General features: G+C 38.5%; 1 protein-coding gene across 1 annotated transcript in view; it reads left to right on the forward strand.

Moving 5' to 3' along the window:
• Positions 1-18,299, forward strand: part of LOC137675760 (potassium/sodium hyperpolarization-activated cyclic nucleotide-gated channel 1-like) — a 379,966-nt gene that overhangs the window by 288,031 nt on the left and 73,636 nt on the right. The gene's annotated exons all lie outside the window — the stretch shown is intronic.

Below are 18,299 nucleotides of genomic sequence, written 5' to 3' on the forward strand. Positions count from 1 at the left end.
CAAAGCATTTGACACTGTCCCGCATGACATCCTTGTCTCTAAATTGGAGAGATATGGATTTAACGGATGGACCACTCGGTGGATAAAGAACTGGCTGGATGGTCGCACTCAGAGTTGCGGTCAATGGCTCAATGTCCAAGTGGAGACCAGTGACGAGTGGCGTTCCTCAGGGGTCGGTATTGGGACCGGTCCTGTTTAACATCTTTGTCGGCGACATGGACAGTGGGATTGAGTGCACCCTCAGCAAGTTTGCTGATGACACCAAGCTGTGCGGTGTGGTCGACACGATGGAGGGAAGGGATGCCATCCAGAGGGACCTTGACAGGCTTGAGAGCTGGGCCTGTGCAAACCGCATGAAGTTCAACAAGGCCAAGTGCAAGGTCCTGCATGTGTGTTGGGGCAATCCCAAGCACAAATACAGGCTGGGCAGAGAATGGATTGAGAGCAGCCCTGAGGAGAAGGACTTGGGGGTGATGGTTGAGGAGAAGCTCAACATGAGCCAGCAATGTGCGCTTGCAGCCCAGAAGGCCAACTGTATGCTGGACCACATCAAAAGAATCGTGGCCAGCAGGTCGAGGGAGGTGATTCTGCCCCTCTACTCCACTCTCGTGAGATCCCACCTGGAATACTGCGTTCAGCTCTGGGGTCCCCAGCATAAGAAGGACATGGAGCTGTTGGAACGAGTCCAGAGGAGGGCCACAAAGATGATCAGAGGGCTGGAGCACCTCTCCTATGAAGACAGGCTGAGAGAGTTGGGGCTGTTCAGCCTGGAGAAGAGAAGGCTCCAGGGAGACCTCATAGCAGCCTTCCAGTACTTGAAGGGGGCTTACAGGAAAGCAGGAGAGGGACTTTTTACAAGGGCACGTAGTGACAGGATGAGGGGGAATGGTTTTAAACTGTAAGAGGGTAGATTTAGATTAGATATTAGGAAGAAATTCGTTACTGTGAGGTTAGTGAGACACTGGAACAGGTTGCCCAGAGAAGCTGTGGATGCCCCCTCCCTGGCAGTGTTTAAGGCCGGATTGGATGAGGCTTTGAGCAATGTGGTCTAGTGGAAAGGTGTCCCTGCCCATGGCAGGGGGGTTGGAACTAGATGATCTTTAAGGTCCCTTCCAACTCAAGGCATTCTATGATTCTATGAAATCACCCTATCTTCCTCATTCAGATCCTTCCAAAGCTCAGGGTATGCAAAACTATAACAGGCATAATTCAAAATGGAAAAAACAAACACAGGAAGACAAGTGAGAGTTTTCATTAAGCCAAATATGTCAAACACCATCTAAGAACTTGACCTGTGCCAAGCATTGCATGCTGAGAGAAATCAAAGTCGGGTAAGAAAGAAAATATTGTTCCATGAGTTTACTGTTATGGGCCAAAGACATAATTTATCAGAGGAAATTAACAATGATTATTAGCTGCCAAATGTAGAAGGTGGACAATAAAATCACATACCAAAAATTGCTACAAAAAAGGATGCATTGGTACATTCTGGTCACTTTGAGGAACACTTCAGAGATTTTTCTGCTGAAATAAATGGAAGTGTTCTCAGAGAAAAAAATACCTCTCAGAGTGAATACATACATCAGAACTTGGTTTCAATGAGTGAAGTGCCAATGCCTGACAGAGGAGAAAGACGTCCAAGCCAGGTATAGTCAATCCATATTCCCTTTTCAATAAGGAATTCAATGAATCAATGATCTTAGCACTCTCCCTCCCCAGTCTTTGGTATAAGTCCAAGATGAATGCATCAGTAAATAGAAGTCATATTTTAAGTGATAACTCCTTTGAAATTTTCTAATATCTAGGAAGTCACCATATCTCAAAGACATTTGCCTTTTCTATTTAAAACAACCAGAAATACATATGCAGAATTTGTTAACAAACTAGTGCGAAACAAAGCAGCCAAATGAACAGTCACTTGACAAGGAGCTAAAGATCATTAGTAAAATACTTCTTCCTTTAGATGTTGGCAGTTTTTAATAGGAAGATGTTCACATAATGCTCTGGATATCATTGAATAATGATTGAAGACTGGTTAATATTTCCTCTGTTTCAGTCTGTTGTGGGCATAAAATATCCAAGAACAAAGTCACAACAAGCAAGAGGCAAGATTTGTGATAGCATACAGATTGTCTCACGTTCAGAAAGATTTTAAAATTGGTTTGATAAAATGACAGCTATTAGATCCATTTTCATTATGTTATCATTTTGTATATTTTGATTTTTCTCTATTGGTAAGCAACTCAAACAACCACGCAAGGTTTCAAAAATAGAAAAAAATAGACAAAGCAATTTTTCCAGTTGCAAGTATTAGAGAGGCATAAAATATATTTAATACAACCATATGCATATAATAGGAAATGGAAAAAATTACAACTATCTCCATATAGTGGATGCTGTCCTAGTCTTGGGAATATATGTTAAATCATTATTAAAGATATGAAAGAATTCTGGGCTTGACATCGACTTCATATGTCCCAAAGAACATCTCCTTCTAGCCCTATACTCTGCTTTTACCTTATCTCATCTTATCTCTTAATTTATGGCCTTTTAGCACTTTTTCAGATAAATCAGTTTAGTTCAAAGGGAGAAAAGGATCTAAAAGTACTTTTCTATAGATAAAAAGCAATAATTGATATAAAGATTATTTAAAAGCAACTTACTAATTGGTGTCGGGTATTTTTAAATAGCATTGTGATTTGAAGCACAGATTGCTCATTTTTTCATTTTCTTTTTAAGCATCCAAAGAAATGCTTACAAATGAATAACGGGGTTAGGGCAGGAAGATGGCTTTAGATTTTGCAGCATGAGGCCTTGCACTGGCTTTTCAAGTCTGCCTCTCACAGCTCCAGTTTGGATATCTAAATTGTCTCTGTAGTGCATGGGGAGACACTCAACATGCACTCGCAAGAGGCAGCAAGCTCTCAGGGTGCTTTGGGGCAGCAGTGGCTGAAGCACGTTTCCATTTCCCTTCCCTTCCATGAAGCTGTGGCACATACTCGAGCACCTTGTGCAGTGAGACATCTGAGCTCCTTCCTTCAAAAACAGGGAAGAGGGACCACCTTTCTCTTCAGAGGCAGCCAGAAGAGCAGGTGGCAATGCCTCCCCTGCCCAAGACGCACCTGGGGCAGAGGACAGTCCTGGAAATGGCAGAGGCAGGTTTGGAGACAACCTGCACCCGAAGCAGGAGTATGTCCCTGCCGCTCGCTCTGGGCTCCTTGTGCTGGTGCAAGATGAAGCAGATGGCAAGGAAAGCGGAAAGGAGACTCCTCACCTCAGCAGCTCAAACTACATTACTTTGCTGAGAGGAATGGAAAACGTGCTGTGCCCGAGAGGGTTAAGGTGAATGACAGTGACTCCTTGGGGGACAACACACTCTGCTCCCTCACCTCTCCCCAGGGGCATTTATAACTGGTTACCAGAAAACTCGCAAGAGGTGCTGGCAGCAGGGACCAAACCTTTTCTCAGATGATTGTCTTAAATGCTGGGGTGGAAAGTCGTGCTTCTTTCTCCGAGTGGTTATTTTAGGGTGCAGTGGAGAGGCTCTGCCATAGAGTAAATCTAGACTTGGTAACCACTCATTCAGCCAGTGATGCCTCTGCATTTTTAATGAGCAATAATAGAAGGCAGCTCTTCCATGTTTTCCTAAGTTTTAAGCACTTTGTGGTTAAACTCAAGGTGAAACAAGGCAGATACCCAGTTCTCAATATGCTCATTAGTAAAGCTTTGGTGCCTAGCAGACTTTTCTGGAAAATCTTAAACATCTGTAAGTATCTTATCTGTAAGTATCAGGGACTTGCAGATTTCCGCAGGAGTCTAGGAAATGGCAATTCTGGTCACGATGCAAATGCGTAGAAAAGGAAGAGCTACAGCAAACTCAGTACTGCATCACTGTTTAACTAGGCTTGTACCAGCTTCTGGTATATTTTTTATTAAACTAAATATAAATAAACATATATATATAAATATAACTTTTGGTCAGCTTGCCCTTGCTGGAGACCAGTCAGATGAGATAGAGTGAAAAAGATAAAGCAGAGTTTCTGATGCCTAAATATTATGTACCATTCATAAAAATTTTGTATTTCTAGTTGTTCTGGCTTTTTTTTTTTTTTTGCTTAAATTGGACAGATGTACAGAATACAAAGAGCAGAACTTGAATTTTACACACACAGCTGAACTTGCAACATGGAGTTTTAGCATGTAATTCCTGGATCTGATCAGCAAAGTTTCTCATGAAATACTGATTTGCAAGTTCAGTAGCTTTCAGTGTTAACTTTTTTTTTTTTTTTTAATGGAGCTCCTGCTTTTCTGATGTTGCTAGGTGGTTTTTAGAAAGCCTGAGAATAGTGTAACACAAAAATGTTCTGTGATTGGTCTTAACTCCTCTTTACTTAACAATAGCCCATTTTCACTTATACAGCATAATTTTAACAATGGGCCATGTCACGTTCAGATTGCTGGAGCAGGTGAGCCATTTTGTAGATATATCTTATCTTTTCTATACAGTTGTGCTACAGTATACATTCCACCCCAAAGAAATTACTTATTTTGGAGACTGAGGGATGGTTTACTTTATCCTGTGGTTATATCTACTCGCAAGAAAAAAAAAAAAAAGAGAAATAAAGCAAAATCTGGTCACTGAATATCAGCCTGTGGTTTTGCAAGTTTTTATAAAAAAATAAATCTCATCAACTTGCACAGATTTATATCCTATTTAGCTTTGCCACAGTGCAGTATTTTAAATAGTAAACAATTTTTGAAGTGTGTTATGAGTGATCAGGTACAAGAGTAGCTAAATTTTCATACAGTCTCAGACCTTCGGGACCAAGTATTGACTGTGCAAAAAGCATTATAGTCATCATAGCATTGAGAAGCAGAAAATTAATTATTCCCTAAATATTTAGGAATAACTGAGAGTCAATACCTGAGCCAGTATCTATGTATTGTTTCTGGTAGATATAATTCTTGGGTTTGTGATTTTATTTGGAAGTCCATGGGGTCTTCTAGTTAGAAAGGGTCTGGAAGTCTTGACTTTTGGATTATTTCTGAATCATTGTATCATCTTATGCTGTTTTGGCAACCATCAGATGACAGGCTGCTAAATGGATAGATGTAATATTCCTGTCTTCTGTGAGCCTTATTGATCCTTGTAGAAAGCGCTGAGATTTTGTAGAATAAAGCAAGTTATTAAAAAATATTTGGTATAACTGAATTACAAAACATTCTGAAAGGGAAAAAACACATAGCTGAAGCTCAGAAAAAACTTTTCAGATATTCTCTTTCAAAGGGTGCATACTATTATTCAAAAGAACATGCTTGCACTTGTAGATATGCTAATTCTTTTATTTATTCTTAAATATTCTTTAAATATTTTGATGTATAATAAAGACCATCATGAACTCAACGATCTGACATATAACTGAATATGTAAATACAGCTATTAGAGCCACTGGGGACTGTACAGAGACTTATTCATTGAATGTGAAAATGTTTGTTGTGTCAGAATAGGGCCTTTACTAGCATCACTTGCTTTCTCTTTCTGTCAGCTCATCTTACCAATTTTCATTTATTATAATTACCTGAGTTTTTGCTGCACATAGTTGTGATATTTAATTTGACCTTGGTCTTCACAGGTTTTGAAATGGGAAAGAACAATAGATATTATTGCAACAAGTAAGGACAAAAACTATTCCCCCTCTCCCCCTAAACAAAAATCAGAAGTTACTCACCTTTAAAAATACAGCGATAACAAAATAAATGTGTTTCTTTTCAAGTGGAACTGAATGGTACACTGTGGTGGGTTGACCTTAGCTGGCTGCCAGGTGCCTACCAAGCTGCTCTATTACTTCCCCTCCTCAGCAGGACAGGAGGAGAAAATAAGATTAAAAACTCATGGGTTGAGATAAAGGCAGTTTAATAAAGAAAAGCAAAGGTCACATGAGTGTCCTGGTTTCATTTGGGATTTGGTTTCAGTTTATGGCCAGCCATGGTGATCAAGGCCCTTAGCAGTTAAATGCAGGGCAGCTGACCCTGGCTGGCCCACAGGTGTATTCTATATCATTAACATCAAGCTCACTATAAAAGGGAGGGCTTGGTAAGATGAGGTGGGCATCTTTTTGTTCTTTTTGTGTCTCTTTCTAATTTTCAGCTATTGTGGTTTCTGGAGCGACTTGCCTGTGCTCTGTAGATAAGTATAGTTTTGTCTCTTTTGTGTTGTCATTTACATTGATTTCTTTGTTTTATTAAATCTGTTTAATGTCAACCTTTAAGTCTCCCTCCTTTTCCCACTTCCCTTCCTTATTGGGGGAGGGGACATTGGGTGATAGAAAAACTATTTATTGTTTAGCCCTGGGTGCAGGCTTAATGAGGACAATGTGGAAGCAAAGGAAAACAAAAAAAAATATTATTCTCTACTTCCCATTAGCAGGTGATATCCAGCCACTTCCTGGGAAGTAGAGCCTCAGTACATGTAGCAGTTGTTCTGGAAGACAAATGCCTTAATAATGAATGCCCCTCTTCTCTCTTCCTTTCTCTTAGCTTTTATTGCTGAGCATGAGGTCATATGGTATGGAATATCTCTTTGGTTGGTTTGGGTCAGCTGTCCTGGCTATGTCTTGATGCTGTGCTGCTCAGTGGTAGCCAAAACATTGGTGTGTTATCAACACCTTTTTAGCTACAAATACAAAGCACAGCACTATGAGGGCTGCTATGGGGAAAGTTAACTGCATCCTAGCTAGACCTAGTATATATTCTCAGTTTGAGGGTAAGACTTTAGGAGAGGAATAGAAATTAGTCAGTGTTCTCACTAGACTGCTCTCCTGTCTTGTCCTGGTACTTCATTATTGTATTTCAGCTTCTTGTTACAGTCAGTCTTGCTGGGGTAATTGGGCAGGTTATTCTTGCCTTGTATCTCTAAATAGGTGATTGGTTCCTGCCAGTAGCAGGTACTGTGCAAGTCATGTGCTATCCACCCGATTGCATCATACCTGTGTCAAACTGTGCAAAACAAAAAATAAAAATACCCTTTAGAATGTATTTTTCTAAACACTAAATATTTACTAAAAGCATAATGAAAGCAGATTTTTTTCATAAAAATGCACAATGATATGAGTTAGCATTGTACAGTTTCGGGTTAGGAAAATGACATTTTCACATAAGCATCTGTACAATCTCCTTCTAGGAAAACTATTTGTTCATCTGCTTTTTATTGTGGTCAGCGCTGGATGCCTATATATATTCAGGCAGAGTTGGCTGAACTTATTTCTTTACTGCACAATTTGATGTAAATGTAAAAATCATTTTATAAAGTTTTGAAGAAAACATCGAGCAATTCTTAAATGAAAAGTGAAGCAAGTCTTTGGATGTTCCTTATTATACATTTGATAGGAGCTGGTAACCTGAGTTTAATGGAGTTAATTCCCCTAATTAAGACACCTCCCTATCCTTTTTCCTTTTTCAACATTATTTTTTTCTGGCACAGGTCTTTTTTTTTTTTTTTTTTTTCCTCCCCCCCCCCTCTGACTTTGTAAAGAATTTAAGCAAGTAAGAGGAGAGGGTGATCACCTGGCAGAAGAGTCTAGATCTCTTTGTTGCTGCTTCACTCCTGCACAGCATCAGGAGTTTTTCAGCCCTCATTTGAGCAGTTTCAGGGCAGTATCAGAAGATGGACATGGGCCTCACCTTAGCCAGGAGTACTACTGACACCAGAGGCAGCCCAAAAGGCTAACGCAAAGGAAAATTGAGGCAGAGAGCCCAAAGGGATGATTGGTCAGTGTAACAGAGGAAGGCACCTGTGACTTTTTCCTGGGGTATGCCTGTGAGGAAAAAAGTAGCAGGAGCCAAAGAATATGTGAAGTGGGAGGTAGGGAGGGATGAAGAAGGGAAAGAACCGGGACTGTACTGCGGGGAGAGGCTCTTGGCTTCTTTTAAATAGCAGAACTGTGATAGACATAGGAGCTTCTAATGGAGGATTTGTTGATGGCTCTTGAATTCATCTGCTTGAGAAGAGCCTCTGATTGGGCAGTATATGACCTCATCTGGAAGAAATTCAGAAATGATTTGCCATGTCTAGACCACATATCTCTTGAAGACTGAAAAATGGCCTGGTGATATATTATTTATCTATTGCATCCTTAAAATCAATCTCCCTTCAAAACAACAAGAAAAAAGTTCTTATAAACAAAACCAACCACTTGTGTTGCCCACCTGGAAGGACCCTCCTCAGCAAGGCTATGTGGGTGCCAGGTTGGCTTCACTGGGGTTCCTGCTCTGGAGCCTTTCGATAGGATGCCATTGTCATTGCTGGTAATGGTGTTTAGAGTACTAGTTCAAAATAAAAGTGGACTTAGATTATCAATTGCACATGTGAAACAATAGCCATTGGAGGCTATCACATTACAGCCAGTGGTACTATAGTGTAAATTGCTTCTCTTGCCATGGAAACAAAGGCTCCTTTATTCTACTCTAAAACTAAGGTAAATTTTGCTAAAATTTCAGATGCTGAACAGAGTTCTCCTAAAAATACATAAGACAGGAAGAGAGAGAGATGTATTTTATAAATCATTTCTGTAAAGTCAAAGAAAATGTAAATAATCCTTAGGTCTTTTTAATTTAGAATTGTTTATAGAATTTTTTAAGAACCCTTTGCTAGCCTTTCACTACTTTCACATTTTTTTCATAGCCTCTTATAGATGTTTTGCCCACTTCTCCAAAGCTCTCTATGTTATGGAAGAAGAAACAAAAAGAAAACAAAAGTATTATTTGACAGAAGTTCTGTTATTTCTCTTTAGCAGTTACAGCTTTGTGACTTTACCTTGGGATGAACCCAGCTATACTTAATAAAACACTTTCCCTGAGTATTTCTGCCAAAATGATCAGCACAGAAACATAGTGTCATCATTTGTTTGAGTTAAATCTCCATAGATATGTGGGAAGTAATCCACTATTACTAAGAACTTTTCTCTGTCTTTTTGGAGACTTGGAAATAAGATTTACTCTGGTTGATGCACTGAACAACCAGAAATAAAACAAGGATTGTTAGTTTATTTGTTTGAAGAAAGCTATAAATTGCCTTAAAATATGTTCTTTGCAGAATGCACCCCATTGGCTTTTCTAGGCTCTGATAGGCTCTCTAGCTCTCCTAATTTTCATTTTTATTCTAATTAAAGAATTATCTGTAAGGCTTATTAGAACTTATTAATTTTTTTTCTGTACCTAGTGAATAAGTTCCATAATTCTGGAATACAAGGGGAAACATCCTGTCACTCAGGCATTCCTCTGGAACCATCAGATCTATAATGACTGCTTTTCATTGGAGTACAAAAGGTTGCTTGGAGTATTACTTTACTGCTATGACTCTAGGGCTGTAGTTTATCAGAGAAGCCTCCAGGTGCCATAAATTTATTTCCCTAAGGATGTCTCTGAAGTGTTTATACTTCAAGACTAGATAAAGACAAGGTAAGGAGAAAAAGAAGATAGGAAGATTATATATATATATATTTTGTAAGAATGAATGAAACAAAATGCCTGGGAACATGAAGAAGAGAAGCAGTTTGTTGGACTGTTGGAGGCTGTTTCAGTTGTTGGTGCAGAAGGCTCAGAATCATGAATGTCAGGTGATATTGTGTGTTAACCTCAGTGATTTAGGTGAAGCTGGAGACTTGAACAGTCTGACAAAAGATTTTAGATGATTTAAAAAAAATAATTATAATCTCCAAGTCACCTTTATAAGTGAAAGGGCTCTTTGCATCATGCAGTGACAAGCTATATGCTCAAATAACATATGCAAGGTTTCAGACTGTATATGTTAAGCAGTAGATCATAAAGTAATAATAGTATTAATGAGGTTAACTCCTTAGAGCAGAGGTTTTCTGATATCTAAGCTCCTGCAGCTCTTAAAATAAAAATCTTAGTACTGCAGCTGTCTGACACTGACTCAGGTGTTTACATGTTAAATGCCTGTGATGAGGTGGATTAATTGTAGCCAATGGCCCTGTGCAGACCCTTCTTTTCCACAAGTAGCATCTGCATGGGATGAGTCTTTGTCAGTGTTTCCCACCACCTCGATTCTGTGTCAGTGAATATACTTTATTGGAAAAGCAAGATGAAATGCGATCATCTACATCGCTATTTCTATCCCTATGAAGAACAAAAGAACTTTTTTTCTCTCTCTCTAGCTTGATATGTGCTTATGCAAAGCAGAAGGGACAGAGAGATGCCCAGCCTAGAACAACCATTTCCTCATCATTAGGACACTGCTGTGAAATAAGTGAAGGCCAGTTTTGGGTCTCAGAAGTCAAGAAGAGCAACGCATCCAATAATTGAGCAACTAGACCATATTTGTTTACTGAAGAATCTTTGTCTCTCCCTTTGGCTTTGGACAGACCTTCCCATGCATGATAAACTTATTGCCATGTAAGTTTCCTTGAAATGGATCAATTTAAAAAGCAAGTTCTTCTTGATGAATTGTCATTTTCCACTAATTAATTAAAAAAAAAAAAAGGCAAGCCATAATTAGGTCTTATCAGAGCCAGAATTTCCAGGATCAGCAGCTGTATCGTACCAGTGTTTCTATCTTACTCGTGCTAGTGCTGCTAGTAGCATAGATATTGGCTCAACACCAAGCAGATGTAACAATTATGGTGCTAATAAAACATTTTTTTCCTTTTCTTTACAACTATTAAGCAATAGATACAAAGTTACATAATTTCAACCTGATTATTCCTTTTTCTATATTCCTTTTCTAAATTATTACTTCAAATTGCTTCTTGAAATAACTCGATTTCCTGTGGGCGAAATGCTAACAATTAAGCATGCCCATTTAGCTAAAGGCATTGTAGCACATGCTGAATTTAGCATTATGCAATGTTTCTGTATTGCAGGATCAATGGGGTGATGTGAAGCCAATGCCACAGGAAACCACTACTCCTGACAGGCAGACGCAACATGCATTTCTAAAAAAAAAAAAATTCATTCAAATGAAAATAGGTGATTGACACTTGTCACCCTGTGTTCAGAGTCAGCGTCAAAGGTAGCTGCAGCATGCGTTCAGTGCCTAGAGACAGATGTCCCCATCACAGGTCCTTCAGCTGGCACAAACTGCTGCTCATGCCCAGAACTGAACTGAAGGAGTGACAGAGCAGAACTCCTTCTGCCTCCTCTCCTTTCACTCCAGGCACTTTTAAAAATGTATATTCTTTTTCACTGGCACAGGCAAATTGAAAAGAAAAAAAATCCAAAACATTCAAAAGCTATGGAAAATTGTACAAGATGACTGGATAGGTATTAAATTTCACTTTGAAACTGGCAACTTTAAGGAGACCATTACAGCATATCTGATATTTTTAAATAAGCTGTCATCTGTACAGTATTTTTCTCATTAAAAAAGAAAATCATCCTGCTTTAGACTTAATACAGTTTTACCTATAGTAGCATGGAGAAGAGATACTTTTCATTCCTCGAGGCTTTGATAGTTGTTTCATTAAATCAGAGTTCTGTCATTGCTTCTGTGAAGAGAGAAACTGAGCTTGCTTTTCATGCTCCTTCCCTCCCCTCCCATTTTTAAAACAGTAAAAAGCAAATTTGTGCAATATAAAGAACAGACTAAGAAAACAAATCCTATTCAGAAAATTCCCTATAACTTAATTTCTCAATTACACTAATTGAAAAGAACAATAGTAAGAGATTGTGTATTTTGTGGCAATTGAAAGGAAATGTTTAATTACTGTGTGCAAGTAAAATGACAGCTTAAAGTATTCTTGCAAGCAACAGTACTCTTTGGGGGTAATTAGTGAAAAATAGTAAACAAATGATAGCTTTTAGGATAAACAAATCAGGCTAAACTTTATCACTGATAAAGAACTATAGAAGTGAACCTATCATACCATTCAGCAGGAAACTTACTTTTTATTTTGATCTATGGTTGATTATAAACTGTTGTGGTTTTTTTTTTTTTCTGTGAAAATATCTGTAAGCTAAGCAGAGTAGCGGTGAAGAAAGCAGATTGTAGAAATGTCTCTGGATTCGTAGTGAATTCAGCCATTCAGTGACTGTGGGATGGACAGGTGTGCTTATTACTTTGCTAATACCAAAAGAAGATAACCAAATAGATGATTGGCAGGTTCACTATCTGTTACCTTTTCTGAACACAGACAGATCTCTGGTCATTTGATAACCATTTGTGCTTACTCATTTTTGGTATGTACAGTTATCATCACAGGTAATCATCCTATGAGTAAATGTTAAGGTTAATGCTAACTTCAAATTTGACCAAGTATTCAGTTAGAGACTGTCCTTTGGTGCCTTGATAGCCAGATCTAAACTTCTGCTGGCTCATGAAATAACCTGCTATCCTAGTCCAGAGGACTACGCATAAATGAGAGGTGTTTGTAAAATAGAAGTCGTTCCTTTTTTCAAATGCGGTTGGGGGAAGTCATACAAGAGAGGGACAGAGATTTGAGTCTTGTCCCCATTTGAAACACAGAGGTATTTCAACATTCAAAACCTTTTTCTTTTCCTAATAATTCCAGTCAAGGCTAGGATGAAAAGGATTTTAAAAGGATGAACTGTATAAATACTAGACATACAGTAACCCTTGCAAGGGGTGCAGCAGTGTTTCTTGATTCCTGGTTGAATTTCCAGTGGAGGATGAGAGTCCCCTTTGGCCAAGTGCATGGAAGCTGACTGCAGCCCTCTAGTGAATATGAAGCAGGAGCCTGAAGAGATTAGGACAGAATCAGCAAGTCCACTCCTATACAGATGAAAAAACCGTTGTCATATGGAAGAGAATGAGCATTGCAAATAGAAAATATGTAGTAGCAGCTACTGAAGATAATGCTTTTAAATATTGTGTGAGACTAAGTAGAAGTTGAGCTTAAACACTTTAGGAATTTTTATACAAAATTCTTTATAGCTTGGGAAGATATTTTTGACCTTTCTCTCTGTCCTCCGGTAATCTAAAAACCATTCAGGTGCTCAACCAAGGGCAGTAGGTAAATTCTTACACCGATGTTGTGTTTGCATAACATGAGAGCCTTGCAGTAACAAGGAATACTTGTTAGCGAGGTAGGATTCCCTTACTGTAGAAGAGAGCTGACTGGTGATCATGTTCTCCACTTTATTCTAGCTGCCGGTAGCTGAAGCTAGAGGCATCAGCACAGCTAATATGGTGCAGCACACCCAGTATATTATTGTTTGATTCTGCAACTGTGAATTGAGGCATACAAACAGTTGATCAATGGATTGTATGACTGACAATGATTGCAGAGAGGAGATAACAACTTTAGAGACCTTATATCACCTAGCTGACAGGTTCATTAAATAGCACTGTTTGCAGCATGAGATGGAAAAGATACGTGTAACAGTATTCTGCAGTATCTGCATGCCCTGCCCAGACTCCCACAATCAAAAATAGGGGTTCCCCATCTTTTGTGAGCAGGAATACTGTTTTTACAGTAATGAGTTATTATTTACAGGAGTAATGCTTGCAGTTGCTGTTGACACGTTAAGGAATTAGAGAAGTATACCAGGTTCTCGGAATAAATGTGATGAGAGAATTGAATTGAAAATCTGTTAAATAGCCAATAATAAATATAAGCTATACAATTATTCTCATTCCTTTCCCATTAATCTGTAACTTAATGTTTTTATTATTTTATTATTTTAACATAGAACCCACTTATGAAGTTAGACTGGAAGTTCTTGCAAAAGGAAAAAAAGTGTAGCCTGCTGTCTGATTATCTCATGTTATTCAAATTTTTCCTAGGAGAACCAAGCCTCAGGGATTTTTTGAGACATTGTTTTTATTTCTACAGTTTAAATTATTTATTCAGCAAACAGAAGCAATATCATGTAATATTTAGACATACAACCATGCAGCTCAGCTAGTGAGTTGGAACTATTGAATACTGGGTTAAGAGATGATTTTAAGAGCTTGTAAACAATCTATTATCTAATTTCTCAAATGATTGAGTGAAAAAAGCAAATTAATTTATTATTTCCTATGATAGGGAGATAGCTATCATAAAAAGGGGGAAATGTACCATATGAAATTACACATTGGGGAGGCATGTAGTTTGTACATACCATCTTAATAGCAATGTATAATAGAACATATAGAATTTAACTGAAACAGCTTATGAAGAGTTTTAGCAAAGTGGGTGCTTTAAAATATACAATGTTTACATTCAAAATAGTGTCTTTAAATGGAAGTAATGTATTTTCATAATCCGGTCTTTACACAGAATTTGGCTCTCTGCTGAAGAGCCTGGATGCCTCTTCTTTCTCTCCTCAGTACCCTGGAATCGGAGGTAGTTTGCTGCTTTTTGAGGCCTCTGACATCCCTTTAGATATGCACATATGGAGTCCCTTATTAAATAGTCCTCCCTGGAAAATCTAGTGGTCCTTGGTGTCAGAGAGGAGGAAGGATGGAAAGGCAATTTGAGATTAAAAAAGAGTTTTAACAGAGTCATTTATATTTTGAATGTAGTCTGGTGCTTCTCATGTGACATAAGAAAAGCTAAAGGAAAAAAAAATTAAAGTCAGTTTTGAGGGAACTTGTGGTGGCTCAGAAATTTTTCACACAGATATAATAAAAGCACCTGAGGTACTTTTGTGAATGTGGAATTAATCACAGAATCGTCTTGGTTGGAAAGGACCTTTAAGATCATCGAGTCCAACCATTAACCTAACACTGCCAAGTCCACCACTAAACAATATCCCTAAGCACCACATCTACTCATCTTTTAAATACCTCCAGGGATGGTGACTCAACCACTTCTCTGGGCAGACTGTTCCAATGCTTGATAACCCTTTCAGTGAAGAAATTTTTCCTGATATCCAATCTAAACCTCCCCTGGCACAACTTGAGACCATTTCCTCTTGTCCTATCGCCTGTTACCTGGGAGAAGAGACTAACACCCTCCTCGCTACAACCTCCTTTCAGGTAGTTGTAGAGAGCAATAAGGTCTCCCCTGAGACTCCTTTTCTCCAGACTAAACCACTCCAGTTCCCTCAGCTGCTCCTCATAAGACTTGTTCTCCAGACCCTTCACCAGCTTTGTTGCCCTTCTTTGGACTCTCTCCAGCACCTTAATGTCTTTCCTGTAGTGAGGGGCCCAAAACTGAACACAGTATTCAAGGTGCGGCCTCACCAGTGCTGAGTACAGGGGGACAATCACTTCCCTAGTCCTGCTGGCCACACTATTCCTGATACAAGCCAGGATGCTGTTGGCCTTCTTGGCCACCTGGGCACACTGCTGGCTCATCATCAAGACATCTCTTTTCTGAATAAACCAAAACAAGCAAGCAAAAAAAACCAAAAACAAACAAAAAACAAACAAGTAGACCAAAATTTTAAACCTAGAAGGAAAAAGATAGTGTGATGAGAAGAGTCTTTAGAGACAAATTATTTCACTCACATATGAAGATGCAGGTTGAAATGTCGAGTCTGATGGATGACTTAGGATCAGTTACAGCTCTTCTAAATATAATTCAAAAACAAAGATTGGAAAAAATTTAACTTCACTGACATTTTTATCAACTTCAGATGTAAAATCACACTTAGAAAAACTGGGGAAGCTATAGAATTTTCATATTTATTCAAGGGATTCACAGTGCTAATAAGAATTTTTAAACCTTTTTGACATAATTTTTTTCCCAGAAAGTAATTCAGGTGTCTTAGTGATTTGCATTGTTTTCATGAGGGGGGGGGGGGGGGGGGGGGGGGGGGAAACAAACAACAAAAACCAGTATATTATTTAAAAGTAAAATATGCCTCCATTTCTAACCATTATTGATAAATGTGGTACCCAAAGAGAAGCTTTACTTCAAAATTAACTTGAACAAATTAGTGTTTTATTACTCAAAAGTAACAAGACCATATTAATTTTTCTCTCTATTTGTATCTTCATTTTAGCACACATTTTTGCAACTGGCATGTGACACCCCACAGTGACAACTAACCTGGCAAACCCTCAATATTGCCAGTTGACATATAGCAGGCTGAAAAAAAAACAAACATGCTTTTCTGAGATGGAACAATACTATAGAAATAAAAAAGCAGTCATGACTTGGATTGACTTAGTGAAAGATTATCAGTTGCTGAAGAAAATAAGTTAAAAGTTTTAAGGGAACACTTCACAAGAGTGTTATGACAATGTCAAGAAGGGAGGAGTAGTAGTATCACGAATGACATGGAATATAAGTAAAAAATCACACTGAGAAAGATTAGGAAAAGATTTATTACAGAGTGATAGTGATAGTATACTGTACACTCACAGGGTCAGGTATTTTGATATGGAAAGAGACCTTGATAGTATTTAAGATGGTTAAATATTTCTGGGAATTGCGGGAGACTAATTTTCTAGTTGTTGATTTAAAAAAAATGATGCTAATATGCAGCTGTCCCTATTATTCTATGTATTATTAATTTGGAAACATTTTGAGATACACCAGTGATAAGCACTAGATTCCTGCTAGTTTTATTTTTCTGTTTCTCTAAAATTCTAATGTGTAAGCATAATCCCTGGTAGAGAGAAGAACTAGCTTGTGTGGGAGAAAGCATCTATTCAAATAACAGCATTAATGAAAGGGAGCAATGTAAATTGCTGGCAAAACAAATTGCTTTTAGCATAAATGTTCTCTTCTTCAAGCTTATTCTGATATAAAAGTCCTTTGCAACTCTCTTGTGTTATACCCTACATATCTCAAATGAATATATATTTTCGATTAGCAAGGATTATTCTTTATTACTGTTGCTCAAGCACATTTGTATGCAAATAAGATTGGGTAGAGGGGTGCAGCCCCTGTGCTAGGGAGCATAGTGAAGTCCTTTCCCTGACCATGTGTGCTACGACATGACGCACGTTACATGTCCTTCTTACATGAGACCCCAACAATGGAGGGCTGGACATAAACACAAGGGGAACATTGCATAGTGCAGCATCTTCTCTTTGGCTTTGCTGCAGAAAAGAGGGAGCACTGCACAGCAGCTGGGACTGTGTGACCACCTTGGTGAGATATATAGAGCACTGGGCAATCTCATATCCCTTCCCTCCAAGTAAATCCATGCCTAGATTAGCTGCAACTGATTAGTAGGGTAATTTTGGAAGCAATACCTTGTTTATGCTAGAGCATGTCTGTCTGCTAGTGACCCAGAACTCTGATTCATACCCAGAATATATGGATAAATTTCTTCTTATCCGAGTGTAGTCCCAAAAGTGGATCATTCACCCGGTGTGTGTCACCCAATTTGCACACAGAGTCGAGATATTTTCCTTTATTACGTAAATGTGCAGATACAGGTGCCAGGTACAAACCTGCACACCATTGGTACAAACTGACAGTTATTTATACACAAAATGTTAACATATTTAGTCATCTGATACATATTCATTGTTATTCTATTATTTGATTGGTTAAAATTTCCTCACCTCTCATGCTAATGACTGCACACGTGCATTAGAATTTTTTGCTATTTTATTTCCTCCTTCTTTTAGGTCAGTGGGTTTCTTGAGTCGGTGGTCCGTGAGTCAGTGGTCGTAATCTCCCCCTGCCGGAATTACCTTTCCCCTAGTTTCACTTAAATTTGGCAGCACTAAGTAGTTCTTCACAGGCCATTAACTGAGTAGATCATCATTCACCTTGGGAGACAAGATCCTTTGTTTTACAATACCATAAAAGCATGGGTTAGGTTAATCTTTACCGAGGTTCATCCTAACCGATATCATAAGCAGAAACCAATGATGAGCATGCAAATTTAAAACTCACTTCTAAAAGAAGGGGGTGAAGAATTCTTGCTTCAGAGGTGCAAAATAGCTGTACAGAGGTTAAATCAGACTTACATATTCATCATGCATTGTTAAATAGTCCCATGCAAAATTACTTTCTTCTTATTTAGGGAATGCATGTTGTACACATGGCCTCATCTAATCTTTTGCCACTTTGCAAAGCAAAAACTAATTTCAGTTCCAGAGGATGGAGCAGCCTTCAATTATACAAGTTAAAGGATACGTGCTACAGTTCATAAGGAGAGCGTGTACATTATAAATTCATTTAATTGCTCTACAGAGATGCTGATCCTAATTAAGACTTCATTGGCTTTTTTCATTGAAGACAGTTAAAATTGCCTAATTCAGCATGAAAAAATGAAGAAAAAATTAAATTAAGACTCTTTACATAAGGAATCCAAGTTTCTGCCAAGTTTTAACTCACCTATAAGCCTGGGAGGGGTTTTCTCCTTCTTTGTCTCAGTGCCTTATCCTCTTCAACTGAGACACAGATGGGGGGGATCAGAGAGGCAAA

Source organism: Nyctibius grandis, chromosome W (assembly GCF_013368605.1).
Source record: "Nyctibius grandis isolate bNycGra1 chromosome W, bNycGra1.pri, whole genome shotgun sequence".
Classification (NCBI taxonomy): Eukaryota; Metazoa; Chordata; class Aves; order Nyctibiiformes; family Nyctibiidae; genus Nyctibius; species Nyctibius grandis.